The following is a 13,383-nucleotide window of genomic DNA, read 5'->3' on the forward strand; positions in this document are numbered from 1 at the left end:
AGTCTATGGTATGGATTTTATGGGCCAATAAGATTGATAAAAGGTGATATGTAGGGTGATATAGTGGAGAATATCACTTTCAGGAGCCTTCCCTCAGCAGCAGAGCTATAGATGGGGTAGTTTCTCTTAGAAGAGGACTATGGGCTTGGCAGGCATCACAGCCGAGCTCTTGAATATACTGCTCCAATCTCCATCTGCCTAAGTTTCTCTGCTCTCAGTATGTTTCACCCTTGACTAGTGTCATCTGAGACCCAGATTCTTGTCTAGTTGTCCCTTCTATAAGAGCTCTTCATCTAATTTTCAAGAACGGTGAAGAGGGCTAAGATTTTACCAAATTTATAAGCAAGCTAACAACTTACCTTGACAGTTTCATGGATGCTGGCAGAAGACTCTGGGCCTGAGACAGAGGACTTTATTACTCACAGCACAGTAAGTAGCATGAGTGTTAGCACATTTACATCGGTTTCCACTGCTCCCTAGTACTGTGGAAGCAATGTGGATGGCCCCAAATAGACGCCTATGTAAGCTGTGGGTTGTGTTACAATAGAGGAACTCTGAACTTAGGGAAACCAAATATTTCATCCTGGGGAGTAAACAAGCCTGCTCTTTGCTCTGTAGGAAGACATTATCTTTATTATACTGCACAGTAAGCATTTGTGGCTTTTTCTCTAGATGGAGGCACTATCTCTATCTTCCAAGGCTATTGTTATACGAACATCCTTGAAAAGATATTTTGAATGAAGGATAGTAAGTACTTCACTCATGAGATGTGCAGAAATGCAAGATACTTATGCGGAATTGTCTTTTTTTTTTTTTTTTTAAGAGAGAGCTTGAACAGGGGAGAGGGACAGGAGGAGAGAGAGAAAGCAGGCTCCACACTCAGTGCACTGCCCAATGCGGGGCTTGATCCCACGATACTGGGATCATGACCTGAGTGGATATCAAGAGTAGGCTACTCAACCAACTGAGCCACTCAGGCACCCCTGGGGAATTGTCTTGAAAACTAACCAGCAGCCTCTGTCCATCCATGTGCTGGCACTGGCATGTTTATTCCTTAGGTATTAACAACTTTACTTTTACAATACTAATTCCTCTCCCACACTCTAATCACAAATTTCCTGCTCCTATTGAACATTTATCCAGATACCTTCAGTAGTTAAATTTAAAATGTTTAAAACTATGTACATCTTCCTTCCTTAACTTTCCAGTTTTATTACCACCATTTTCTTTGTCTCATCCATTCAAACCCTACAAGTCGTTTTTAAATTCCATCTTCTTCCTTATCACTCATAACCAATCAATCACAAAGTTCTATGAGCTCTTCCTCTGAAACAGCTCATTCTCACGCTTTCTTCCTGACCATTTATACTGTCATTAGTTTAGTTCAGAAGTTTATTTCATTCCTAGGCTGCTCAAGAAATGTCCTAATTGGTTTTCCAGATTCCTATTCTTCTCCTCAACACCTCTTAATCCTCTTACAGCACAGTTTTGATTGTATCCTACTCTTCTTGAAAAAGGTTGAGCAGTTTTACATGCTTGATAGGATGTTCTAAACTTCTTTCCCAAACACTCAAGCCCACCCAATCACCTGGGTCTTATCTCCCAGGACTCTGATCTGCTGTGTAGACACTGAGTCATTTCTCTGCCTTCCACGCCCATACACATACCTCCCTACCCTTACCCACCACTCAGAGTTCTGAATCCTATACCTTTGCAGAACAATTTATTTCATCTCTTAGAGCTTAGGATCTCTTATTTTAACTGTCTAATGCACACTAATTTCCTTTGTCCAGTTAGATTTATTTAAATATTTAGCCCCATTCTGTCCTATATAGCTGCCTAATTGTTTTGTCTTATGTACCTGTCTGTTTTAAGTTCCCGGAGGACAAGAACTATCATTTGTGTACTTTTTATACTACTCAGTATCTACTTAGCACTGACTTGGGCAAAATATAGAACCCAGATTCTCCCACTTGCTAGCCATGTGACTGGGCAGGTAACATCTATACTGCAATTTCTTCATTTAAAAAATGAGATATAAATAGTACCTACATCACAGAATTGTTGGGATAATTAAATTAGATAATATGGGAAAATCTTGGCAAATTATCCGGCATATAGGAAGAACTTAATCAAAATTGACTATTATTATTAATCTTACAGTGATGAATGAATAAATATGTAAACGAATGAACAAACAAGTGATACATGAAATACCTCATCCTCTTTTCTTGGAGGACTCCGGTCTAATGAAGGATGACCATATAACCTTGAAAAATATTTATGATCACATACCAGTGACCCACAGGAGAGACTGGATGGAAGATGGAGAGTAACAACTTCCAAGGAACTAATTTAATCCTTGAAAAAATGAACTCTTCAGACATAGGAGAGAACCTGATAAGAGAGAAGAAACAAGAAAGGAACAGTCCAGGTGGTTTGTTTGTCTCTTTTCGGTTTGTTTGTCTCCATTTCTGTTTCTGTTTCTTTTTGCCTCTTAGGTAAGCCTAAGGCTCTTGAAACATAGGTGAGGGCACTGGAGGAGCAGCAGCGTGGCAGTTGGTCAAAGAGATGAAGCCTGTTCCCTGGCTGGGGGTTGGCAAAGTAGTCCAGAGGGGACACATCTTATCTTTCTGCCAGGGCGTTTCTGCCTTCCTAAATCTGCCTACAGGCAATCATGTTATTAGCTAGTTCTATGGAAAGCTGTCACTGGTCATCAGAACACAATGCTGCTTACTGTTTGTTAGAAGAAGCAAATGTTCACTAATTGGCTGGGCAAAAAGGCAAAAGAATTCTCTCTTAAGGAGAATTAACATCCTCAACCCTCTTCTATTAGCAAATTACTACGATTATCCTTTCAGTGCCTTTCTATATGTGAAGTACTGTGTTACCTGATACATCTGGTAAAGTAACTATTACAATATCCACTTTAAAGAAAAGGAAATTTAAGAGCACCTAGATTAACTAAGTGTCTTCCATCATACAGCTAAGAAGCGATGCAGCCAGGATGCAAAACCTAGGTATTCCTTCCTCCCAAAGTCTGGGAGCGTTTCCCCTCAACACTAGGGTATAACAGAATCCAAACAAGCCAGGCCTTGGTTTCCTGCTCAAGTGTGCTTTCATCCACATTCTCCTAACTTCCATTTTGCCATTTATCAGCCATTAAAACAAGTGTGTAACTGAGATTATCAAATGTTTTTTGAGAGTGGATTTTTATAGCCTAAAGGGCGAAGAGCGAAAGGGGGACATTGAGCCCCTCAGTAGGTATGAGGGAAGAAACCAGCTGCGTGCAACTGAAGGCAAACGAAAACAAATTCACTTGTTAACTGAGGGCTAGCTCTCCGTGGAGGACCTAAAATTATTTTTACATATATTGCCAGACGGAAACTCTGTTACAGCTCTTCATGTCACCAGTAGGAAAATATGGGCTTCTCCTAGAACTCTTGATTCTGAATCTGTTACTACGCTTTTCTTTTTTTATTATTTTTTTTGGGGGGGGGGGGACAGAGAGAGACAGAGCATGAACGGGGGAGGGGCAGAGACAGAGGGAGACACAGAATCGGAAACAGGCTCCAGGCTCCGAGCCATCAGCCCAGAGCCTGACGCGGGGCTCGAACTCACGGACCGCGAGATCGTGACCTGGCTGAAGTCGGACGCTTAACCGACTGCGCCACCCAGGCGCCCCACTACGCTTTTCAAAAAATAATGTTAATAGATAGAATACAATGGAATCCTAACCACAGTCACTTTGCCATCTTCATGAAAATATTGGCTTTGGAAAAGGACAGCCTGGTAAGAAACCAAAGACATAGAAATATGTTTTGAGAATCATATTCCTGGACTGAAACAGATCTCACATTAAAGAAGGTTGGCTGAGGCCAAGAGTCCCAAGGGCAGAAAGGGGGAGATGCTGAGTAGCTTGTTTTTCTGCAGTCTCAGTGGAACAGGGAAGTCAGGGAGGGTGTATTTTGGTTTCTACTACCTCTTTCAAGGGAAAAAGCAGTCCAGGTGAGGGTGTCCTCCATGAAAGTAGGGGTAGTTTGCCTTAACCAGGACAGACTACAGGCCCTCCACGAAACTGGGAAGATGTTTCCTGTTAGCCCATCCCATTTCCTCTTTCAAAGGGCCTCTTCCTCCTCTGGGTGTCCCAAATCTTACCACTCCTGACAATCTAAACCACCAGCTTGGTTAGTGTAGCTTCTGTGTACCATAAGATGCCCTAGGCCAATGGCACATCCAATAAATAGGACACCACCGCCATCTCTTATTCCTATTGTCTTCATTCCCATTTGACCTAATTAAATAGTTAAATAGGCAACCGTTTTCAAATTATGTCTTAAAGGTAACTTGATGGTTAAGTGGGTTCTGATTGAGAGATATTATTTCTGCCTTACAATTTGGTAAGTGCTATTGTGTCCCCCAAAAAGATATGCTGAAGTGCTAGCTGTTGATAACTCTGAAATGTGACCTTATTTGGAAAGAGTCTTTGCAGATAGAACCAAGTTAAGATGAAGTCATACTGGATTAGAGTGGGCACTGATGTCTTTTTTTTTTTTTTTGGCACTGGTGTCCTTATAAGAAGGTTGTGAATAGAGATAGACACATACAGAGAGAAGCAGTCATGTGGAAATGGAGGCAGAAACTGGAGTGATGCAGTTATAAACCAAGGAATGTCAAAGATTTCAGACAACCAGTAGAAGCTAGGAAGAGGCAAGGAAGAATTTTTGCCTGGAGCACGTCCGAAGGAATATGTCTCTGCTGACAGGTTGGTTCTGGACTTCTAGTCTTCAGAACTGTGAGAGAATATATTTGGTTTTTTGAAGCCACCCAGTTTGTGATACTTTGTTATAGCAGTCTTAGGAAATTAACACAAGTTCTTTCATATGCATTAATCTTTTTCTCCTTTTTTTTTTTTTTTCTGGTTTTGCTACCTTTTGCATCCCTAGTGCTTATCAAAGTTCTTGGCAACATAATGGGAGCTCAATTCACACATGTTGAATGAACAAGTGAATTGATTATGCATGTGCACAGTCTTTATGTAGAAGTATACCTCCTGATCTATTTCAGTTGTTTATTGCAAGGGGTCCATGAATCTATAAATCCACACATGTAGACTGAATAAATAATGGTTACCACATAAAGGTACTCTTACATTAATGTAAGAGCCATACAAATAAACAAAACTAACAACCAACAAAAATTCCTATTAAAAAAGTTAGAATGAAGTTATATTTGTCAATAGGAAAATAGGAAGATTTTCAAAAGGAGCAGTCTGTCTTCTGTTATCCATAGTCTCTCTGAAATTGTCAAAATTTATCAGTCATGCCAGTAAAGTATCACAGCCACTGCCATAGTCAAATACTCAACTATAGATTCTGATCTGTATAAGAGTCTTTATCACTGACTTGGAAAGTAAGGCAAAGAAGGATATGACCCATTATCTGTATATATCTCTTGCTGCTGTCAAGATGTAGAAGTCACTCAAATTTGTGAAACAGATGGATGCAGCTTGAATTACAAAATCTTCATCTTTTCTAAATGCTCTTCTTTGTAGCCTTCCTCTCCTTGTCATTGAAATCAACTTATAATCCTACTCTACACAAGGCAAGATCTGCACTCGTCCATAGGACAGTGTTTCTCAAAGTGCACTCAAAGGATCACTTGCATTGGAACTACCTTATAAAGCTAGTAAAATTAAAACAGTGTGGTATTGGTGCATGAAGAGACAGGTATAGTCATATCACAGAAGAGAAAGTCTGGATAAACCCAAAGCCATATGGAATCTAGAATATGATAAAAGGGGCAATTCAAATCTGAGCAATGATAAAAGTAAGGAATAGATTATTCAATAAATCATATTGAGGAAACTGCATAGCCATCTGAAAAAAAATAAATTGCAGGCAAATTCTATATCTTATTCTAGAAAAAATTCTATCTATACTGAAGATTTAGATATTTTTTTAAAATCCATAAAGATACTATAAGAATATATGGGATAGGGAGTGCCTGGGTGGCTCAGTCAGTTGAGTGTCTAACTCTTGATTTCGGCTCAGATCGTGATTCTAGGGTCATGGGATGGGACTCTTCAAAGGGTTCCATGCTGAGTGTGGGGCCTGCTTAGGATTCTCTCTCTCCTTCTGCCCCTCTCCCCGCTCTCTCACTCTCTCTCTAAAATAAAAAAAATTAAGTTAAATTAAGAAAAAAGAGAGGCGCCTGGTGGCTCAGTTGGTTAAGTGTCTGACTTCAGTTCAGGTCATGATCTCGCAGTTCTGGGGTTTGAGCCCCGTGTTGGGCTCTGTACGGACAGCTCAGAGCCTGGAGCCTGCTTCAGATTCTATGTCTCCTTCTCTCTCTGCCCCTCCCCCACTTACACTCTGTCTCTGTCTCTCCAAAATAAATAAACATCAAAAAAAAACTTAAGAAAGAATCTATGGGATAATTTTTCATAATCTCAGAAGGGGGAAAGCCTTTCTAAGTATAACATAAAACCCAGAAGTCACTAACACTAAATAAAATATTAATGGATTCAATAACATTTACATTTTTACTAAGAGCTATGCTGCAGCAGCCACCAAAAGGGAAGCCAAAAGATAAAAGACAAACTGGGGAAAAAATGTGCAGCTCATATCACAACCAGAGGCTTAATTTCTCTAATAGATAAAGAGTTCTTACAAACCAGTAAAATAAAGATCAAAAGATCTAGTACAAAAATGGTCAAAGGAAACAAACAGGCTTCACACACAAAAAAATACAAGTGACTCCCAAACATATTAAAATATGCTCATCCTCCTGTCTTGGCAAAAGAATTACAAATTTAAACAGCAATGAGATACTATTTTGACCTATCATATTGGCAAAATTAAAAAGTTTGATAGTACAGTTTGTTGGCTTTAATTTGTGAACAAATGGTATTCATGCTTGTGGGAGTATAAATCAATATAACTTCTGTGAAGGGCAATTTGGCAATATCTACCAAAATCACTTACCATTTGGCCCAATAATTCCACGTTTAAGAATTTATCCAGATATAATCACTTATGTGGGAAATGACTTCTGTACATGATACTTGTTATGCTGTACAGGTGAGAGAGATCAGAAACAACTTGCATGTCCCTTAGCAATGTATTGTTAAATGAATTATGATACGCTTTCACAATGGAATACTATACAGTCATTAAGAAGAATGAGCAAACTATATACTTGCATGGTACAAGCTCAAAGAAACATTATTAAGTGAAAACAACAACAACAACACAGTTCAAACATTGCATATGGTATGCTACCATGTGGAAAGGGGGAAACATATGCACCTTTTACTTAATATGCAGAAAGCAAATATTTCTTTGAAAGATACAAAGAAAAATTGCAACGCCCTCCCCAGACCTACTGAGACAGAATCTGTGCAGCTGCTGGTTCTGAAGTTTACTGAACTTTGATAAGCCCTGACCTTATGGAGGAAAATTTTGAGAAGTACTTTGAGATCTGCTGTTCCAGTTCTAACAGGTAGAATTTTGCCCTGTTTCTCAAATCCAGCCTACCCTCTCCCACTACCTTAGCTCTAATAACTAGCTCCTCACAACTATGATCTCACCTCTGTCCCAGTAAACTAGTTAGTTCCATTGTGTCCAACGTCTTCTTCCTGGTGTGTAAGGGGCCTGGGCCACTGAACTGGTTCAGGGTATCTGGATTCAGGATGGACCTAAACACACACAGTTCTTGTGGCAGTTCCTTCCTTACTCTTGATATGGACATCTGGGACGAAAGAAAAACTCAATGGTCAGTTCAAAGAGTAAGCAGAGAGCAAAACAGAGCCCAAGGTTTAGGTCAATAGCAGAGGGCAGAGACGATAGAAGAACAGGCTGAGAGAAGGAAAATTGTCCTCTAACGTGACAGAATTAAAGACACTCTTTAAAGGGAGCCAAGAACTGAGTCTCTAGTTGGGAAAAAGTAGGGAACAAGTTCAGACCATGTGTTCTTCCAGAACCAGAGTTCTGCCTTCTCTTTCCAAGCAACCACTGACATCATCAACATATACCCATGAACTGAGTTATGTGGCTGGGCCTCTGGTAACCAGTTCCAGACTTCCCAGAGCTGCCCACCCACCTGCCCAAATTTCTGAATGCCTCCTGTTCCCACCAATCACAAAGTACCTCCAATCTCTCAGGATATTCCTTCAAGACTGAACTTGCTCCTAGAAACTGTAGCTGCATCTGTTCTCCAGTGACCCTTCCTCTCCACTAGTCTGATCTGATTCTCAGATCCCAGCTCTTCATGTCTGCATTGTTATCCCCAAAGGAATCAAGCCCCATGGGGGCCTCATAACCTGGTGGCTGGTTAAATTTCACATCTCAAGTTAGATGGGAACTCTGCTTGGAATGACTTGGTCTGTCAACACAACTATGTGCAACCACATGAAAAGTGACTAATCTTGATGCAGGTTTAATTTAGAGTGACATACACCAATGGAGGAAAGGTTTGGCTAGTATTAAGCTGGTATGAGTACAGAACCTTAGTTATCAGATGTCAGAAAAAGAGGAGAGCAAGTAGGTTAATGGGTAACAGCTGGCAGAGGTTAGAACTGATCAAGGATATGCCATGTCAAACAATCAGAGTCCTGTGATACAAATCTGATTCTGAAGCAACATCTGTCCCAGACCACTTGCCAAGGCAATTTTGGTACAGGGGTGTGCTTAAAAACGTCTCACTCAGGTAAGCAATCATAGGTGGCCAAGGAGGGAGCAAGAGAGTTGCAGAAGGCTCTAAACTTCGTAATAGGTATATATGCAGCTTGGTGGAGAGACCACTGGACTAAGTTGCCTGTAGACCTCAGTACTGCTCCTAAGTTCTCTCCCTGCCCCTCGTTTCATGACCTCTACCCTGATCCCAAGTCTTTCCCAGTGGAGCCACCTTGCTTTCAATCCAGTATCCCCAGTTCCAGGAACTTGTTCTACATCCATCCACCACCTGACTCCGATGACTGAGAATAGACACTTGGCCTCTTTAGGTCTGTTTGCTATAACAGAGCATTGCCAGCATAAGTCATCACAGTTAGCAATCTTGGCAACAAACTTTGATCCCTGAGAGTGAACAGCTTGTGTCCTTATCAGCTGAGGACACTGTCTATGAAGTGCTTAATTTCAAAAAAGAAAAAAAAAAATCTTGGCACATGCTGAGTCTACAGAAACTTTTAGCTAAAAAGAGGGAACCAGGAGAAGCCAAGATGACGGAACAGCATGGAAGTTTTTTGTGTGTCTCACGTCCATGAAATATAGCCAGACCAACACTAAACCATCCTACACACCTAGAAAACTGATTGGAGGATTAACACAACAATCTGCACAACCTGAACCACAGAATTCAGCAGGAATTCACCCCAAAAGAAAGAGCACAAAGAAACGACAGCCAGGGATTTAACCAACACAGATACAAGCAAGATGTCTGAACCAGAATTTAGAATCATGATAATAAGAATACTAGCTGGAATAAAAAATAGATTAGAATCCCTTTCTGCAGAGATAAAAGAAGTAAAAGATAGCCAGAATGAAGTAAAAAATGCTATAACTGAGCTGCAATCATGGATGGATACAACAGCGGCAAGGATGGACGAGGCAGAACAGAGAATCAGCAATATAGAGGACAAACTTATAGAGAATAATGAAGCAGAAAAGAGAGAGATTAAGGCAAAAGAGCACGATTTAAGAATTAGAGAAATCAGTGACTCATTAAAAAGGAACAACATCAGAATCATAGGGGTCCCAGAGGAGGAAGAGAGAGAAATAGGGGTAGAAGGGTTATGTGAGCAAATCATAGCAGAAAACTTTCCTAACCTGGGGAAAGACACAGACATCAAAATCCAGGAAGCACAAAGGACTCCCATTAGATTCAACAAAAACCGACCATCAACAAGGCATATCATAGTCAAATTCACAAAATACTCAGGCAAGGAGAGAATCATGAAAGCAGCAAGGGAAAAAAAGTCCCTAACCTACAAGGGAAGACAGATCAGGTTTGCAGCAGACCTATCCACAGAAACTTGGCAGGCCAGAAAGGAGTGGCAGGATATATTCAGTGTGCTGAATCAGAAAAATATGCAGCCAAGAAATTCTTTATCCAGCAAGGCTGTCATTCAAAATAGAAGGAGAGATAAAAAGTTTCCCAGGCAAACAAAAATTAAAGGGGTTTGTGACCACTAAACCAGCCCTGCAAGAAATTTTAAGGGGGACTCTCTGAGAGGAAAAAAAATGAAAAAAAAAAATATATATACCAAAAGCAACAAAGATTAGAAAGGACCAGAGAATACCACCAGAAACTCCAACTCTACAAGCATCATAATGGCAATAAACTCATATCTTTCAGTACTCACTCTAAATATCAATGGACTCAAAAGACATAGGGTAACAGAATGGATAAAAAAAACAAGATCCATCTATATGCTGTTTACAAGAGACCCACTTTAGACCTAAAGACACCTTCAGATTGAAAATAAGGGGACGGAGAACCATCTATCATGCTAATGGTCAACAAAAGAAAGCCAGAGTAGCCATACTTCTATCAGACAATCTAGACTTTAAAATAAAGACTGTATCAAGAGATGCAGAAGGGCATTATATCATAATCAAGGGGTCTATCCACCAAGAAGACCTAACAATTGTAAACATTAATGAGCCAAATGTGTGAGCACCCTAATATATAAATCAATTAATCACAAACAAAAAGAAACTCATCAATAGTAATACCATAATAGTAGGAGACTTCAACACCCCACTCACAGCAATGGACAGATCATCTAATCAAAAAACCAACAAGGAAACAAAGGCTTTGAATGATACACTGGACCAGATGGACTTAACAGATATATTCAGAACATTTCATCCTAAAGCAGCAGAATATACATTCTTCTCCAGTGCACATGGAACGTTCTCCAGAATAGACCATATACTGGGACACAAATCAGCCCTAAGTAAGTACAAAAAGACTGAGATCATACTGCGCATATTTTCAGACCACAATGCTATGAAACTCAAAATCAACCACAAGTAAAAATTTGGAAAGGTAACAAATACTTGGAGACTGAAGAACATCGTACTAAAGAATGAATGGGCTAACCAAGAAGTTAAAGAGGAAATTAAAAAGTATATGCAAGTCAATGAAAATGATAACAACACAACCCAAAACCTCTGGGACACAGCAAAGGTGGTCATAAGAGGAAAGTATATAGCAATCCAGGCCTTCCTAAAGAAGGAAGAAAATTCCTAAAGAAGGAATGAAAGAGGAGAGATTACAACCAACACAGCAGAAATAAAAACAATAATAACAGAATATTATGAACAATTATATGCCAATAAAAAGGGCAATCTGGAAGAAATGGACAAATTCCTAGAAACATATACACTACCAAAACTGAAACAGGAAGAAACAGAAAATTTGAACAGACGCATAACCAGTAAGGAAATCGAATTAGTAATCAAAACTCTGCCAAAAAACAAGAGTCCAGGGCCAGATGGATTTCCAGGGAAATTCTACCAAACATTTAAAACAGAGTTAACACCTATTCTCTTGAAGCTGTTCCATGAAATAGAAATAGAAGGAAAACTTCCAAACTCTTTCTATGAAGCCAGCATTACCTTGATTCCAAAACCAGACAGAGACCCCACTAAAAAGGAGAACCATGGACCAATTTCCCTGATGAACATGGATGAAAAAAACCTCAACAAGATACTAGCCAACCGGATCCAACAATACATTAAAAAAAATTATTCACCACTACCAAGTGGGATTTATACCTGGGATGCAGGGCTGGTTCAATATCCACAAAACAATTAATGTGATTCATCACATCAATAAAAGAAAGGACAAGAACCATATGATCCTCTCAATAGATGCAGAGAAAGCATTTGACAAAATACAGCATCCTTTCTTAATAAAAATCCTGAAGAAAGTAGGGATAGAAGGAGCATACCTCGAGATCATAAAAGCCATACATGACCGGCCCAATGCTAATATCATCGTCAATAGGGAAAAACTGACAGCTCTCCCCCTAAGGTCAGGAACAAAACAGGGATGTTCACTCTCACCACTGTTATTCAACATAGTATTGGAAGTCTTAGCCTCTGCAATCAGACAACACAAAGAAATAAAAGGCATCCAAATCAGCCAGGAGGAGGTCAAACTTTCACTCTTCGCAGATGACATGATACTCTATATGGAAAACCCAAAAGAGTCCACCAAAAAACTGCTAGAATTGATTCATGAATTTAGCAAAGTTGCAGGATATAAAATCAATGCACAGAAATCATTTGCATTCCTATTCACCAACAATGAAGTGACAGAAAGAGAAATGAAGGAATTGATCCCATTTACAGTTGCACTAAAAACCATAAATACCTAGGAATAAATCTAACCAAAGAGGTTAAAAATCTATACACTGAAAACTATAGAAAGCTTATGAAAGAAATTGAAGAAGACACAAAAAAAATGGAAAAATATTCCATGCTCCTGGATAGGAAGAACAAATATCGTTAAAATGTCGACACTACCCAAAGCAATCCACATATTCAATACAATCCCTATCAAAATAACACCAGCATCTTCACAGAGCTAGAACAAATAATCCTAAAATTTGTATGGAACCAGAAAAGACCCCGAATAGCCAAAGTGATCTTGAAAAAGAAAGCCAAAGCAGGAAGCATCACAATCCCAGACTTCAAACTATACTACAAAGCTGTAATCATCAAGACAGTATGGTACTGGCACAAGAACAGACACTCAGATCAATGGAACAGAATAGAGAACCCAGAAATGGACCCACAAACATATGACCAACTAATCTTTGAGAAAGCAGGAAAGAATATCCAATGGAATAAAGACAGTCTCTTCAGCAAGTGGTGCTGGGAAAACTGGACAGCAACATGCAGAAGAATGAACCTGGACCACTCTCTTACACCATACACAAAAATAAACTCAAAATGGATGAAAGACTTAAATGTAAGACAGGAAGCCATCAAAATCCTTGAGGAGAAAGCAGGCAAAAACCTCTTTGATCTTGGCAACTTCTTACTCAACACGTCTCCGGAGGCAAGGGAAACAAAAGCAAAAATGAACTACTGGGACCTCATCAAAATAAAAACTTCTGCACAGCAAAGGAAACAGTCAGCAAAACTAAAAGGCAACCGACAGAATGGGAGAAGACATTTGCAAATGACATATCAGCTAAAGAGTTAGTATCCAAAATCTACAAGGAACTTATCAAACTCAACACCCCAAAAAAACCAAATAATCCAGTGAAGAAATGGGCAAAAGACATGAATAGACACTTCTCCAAAGAAGACATCCAAATGGCCAACCAATACATGAAAAAATGCTCAACATCATTCATCATCAGGG

This window comes from Prionailurus bengalensis, chromosome A3 (genome assembly GCF_016509475.1).
Source record: "Prionailurus bengalensis isolate Pbe53 chromosome A3, Fcat_Pben_1.1_paternal_pri, whole genome shotgun sequence".
NCBI lineage: Eukaryota > Metazoa > Chordata > Mammalia > Carnivora > Felidae > Prionailurus > Prionailurus bengalensis.